Source organism: Fundulus heteroclitus, chromosome 19, assembly GCF_011125445.2.
Source record: "Fundulus heteroclitus isolate FHET01 chromosome 19, MU-UCD_Fhet_4.1, whole genome shotgun sequence".
In the NCBI taxonomy this organism is placed as follows: Eukaryota; Metazoa; Chordata; class Actinopteri; order Cyprinodontiformes; family Fundulidae; genus Fundulus; species Fundulus heteroclitus.
Window position 1 is genome coordinate 23,359,475 of NC_046379.1, and position 2,719 is coordinate 23,362,193.

Consider the following 2,719-nt stretch of genomic DNA (forward strand, 5'->3'; position numbering starts at 1 on the left):
CCCACGGTCGCTTTAAGGCTCCTAAGGACACAGGAGTCACACAGGTGTGGAAAGTGTGAAGAGTTGACTGGTTATCCAGGGGGACCGCTCAATGGCTCCAGCACCAGTCACTTAGTTGAGGCCATGTGCATTAGTTGTGTTCACTGCACAAATCTCCAACTAAGAAGGATGGAGTTCGCTTCCTCAGGGGACCAAAGTGCTCACCGACTACCACCAAATCCAAGACCTGGAGCTGAACTGCCACCCCCTGATGGAGGCCACCTCTCTTAGCTTTTGTCCTGACTCAGAGGACTCTATACCATAAAATCAACATGAAATAATACACCGACACCTGTTAAGCTACCTTCTATATTCTTTATTATACTGTGTGTTTTTTTACTGAATTTACTGAAACTGTTATTATATTATAATACAATATTATTTATATTCTATTGTTAGTCGTTTAAAATGTTTTTGTCTTGTACTTGGTTTTTGTGAATAAATGCTGTCATTGTGTTGCTTTTAATTGCCTTGGAGTGAAGCGTGAAATATTTTGCCACTGTAAATGAACGCAGGTGGCTTGCTCATCACAGAGCTTTGATGACCCCTCTGTAATTTTATGACTGCTGCAAGTTAATATCAAAGGCTAATACAAGTGCAGACTATTTTTTTACATAAATGGAGGTAGTAGTCTTAAACAGTCAAATAAATTTGCATTACTTTATATATTATGGTTATTGTCAAAAAATATTTTGACTTTATATATACACACCTCTATTAATACTCAATTTCTATTATATCTCATTTATTAAGGAGCGTTTGACACCATTTAAAATTCACTTGCCCTGCTACATGTATACTATAAAGCAGGGGTCATCAACATGGTGCCTGTGGGCACAAGCCTGTAAACAAAAAAAAAAAAAAAAAAAAAAAAAAAAAAAATAGCACACCCCTCCAGTAAGATGCATTTAAAATCCTTTTTTAATTCAGTTGCTCTTCCTTTGTAATCATACCTGCTATAAGCTACACATTAACTATAATATGTAATATTAGAACGGTAAAGGTTGAGTACAAAGTTTACCAAGACATTGCATTGTGTTAAACATTCCACAAAGCAAAAATCTAACATAGCTTTAAATGTATTAAAAGGACCTGCTCTCCTACGAGGGACTATACTAGGTGGCGGAAGAACTAAAGTACCCCTGACTGCAGACCGCGGATCGGGGCGGGGCTCAACGTGGACGTGGCTCCACGTTGAGCTCCGCTTTACCCCTTGTCTTAGCGCCATCTGGTGGCGAACACCATTCAGCACATTCACAAAACAGCATTGCAGGGAATAGGAAATGGCGAGCAACGACCCAGACGAAATCAAGGTCGTGGGATCGCCTCCACCTTGGTCGCTTGTGATAAATTATTTTAAAACTGTGTCCTAAAATGCCACCCAAGAGTCCTCAGTGCAATCCCATGAAATCTCGCTCTGTTTGCGTCACTTTCCCCTGTGTGGGAGGGGCAAGAAGATTGTGAGGTTGACTTTGTTTAATGAGTAAAACAGTGTTATGGTGGTTTTCTTAGGTGCAAGTAATCACAAACCGTCCAGAGATCAAAGATATGATGAACTACAAACAATATACAGGCATGCATTTCCATATTATATGTGAAAATGAGCTAGCAAAAAACGTTAGCAAGGGGGATTAGCTCAGATGGTAGAGCGCTCGCTTAGCATGCGAGAGGTAGCGGGATCGATGCCCGCATCCTCCAAATACTTTTTCCCCTTTAACTTTATACCCATTTATCTTCTTTTTCTTTCCATAGATTAGCCTGTTGTGGATCAAGGCCAAGAATCCAGTTCAGGAAGTTACTTTACATTTACGCCAGTCAGCAATTCCAACACCTCCCATGCGTGGTTTACAAACTACTTTTAGTTCTCCTTTCCTTCGTTAAAGATACAAAAACTCATTAGTTTCTCACCCACATAATCCGTATTAATCCCAAGAATAAAAATAAACCAACTTGACTTCTATTCTGAAGCGAAAGACGTTTCACTTCCCACCCAGGAGTCTTTCTCAATTCAAAATGTCTGGATGCTTCCTGGATGGGAAGTGGAACGTCTTCAGCTTCAGAATAGAAATCCAGTTGGTTTATTTTTTAACCTTTTTGAGACTGATCATGACCTGGATAACTGAAAATCTTCATCAACATAATCCGTGTTTACTAAGAAATATTGTCGTTTCCATTTACGCCAGCAGGTGGCAGCAAATAGTCAACAACAAACTACTTCAGACTTCCTGACTTTTGTTGTTGTTCAGTAACTACATTTCCAGACAAGATTCATTGCAAGGGCTCAGGAAAAGTGCAGAAGCAAAACAGCAGCATCATTTGACATGCATATGCAAAATTACAACAAAACAAAACCCTACACAAACTAGAAAAAGAAAAATGTGATTTTAAAACATGTCAAAAACTATAACATACATTTTGTTAAATACTTGAACTGTCTGTAATTGCACAGAGCAAGAAAGAAAGAGGCTGGGGCTTCACACTCCGAGTGGCGGCTCAGGATGAATTTGAGTTTGCAAATTTATGGCCGTAGGAAAATCCTCCTCATAAAGCTGTACGATTAGCCATTACATTTTCTGTCTCGATATCAAGCAACGAATCACTTATTTACCTCTGGTGCTCCCTAACACTGACATTTAAATTACTTAGCATTGCTTTTAAAAACCACCCTTATTCGCCTACT

General features: G+C 39.3%; 1 non-coding gene across 1 annotated transcript; it reads left to right on the forward strand.

Annotated features, from left to right (window-relative positions):
- The first annotated feature begins 1,664 nt into the window (after nucleotides 1-1,664).
- Nucleotides 1,665-1,737, forward strand: trnaa-agc. Its single transcript has one exon. It is a non-coding gene; the product is annotated as a tRNA-Ala (tRNA).
- Nucleotides 1,738-2,719: the final 982 nt, after the last annotated feature.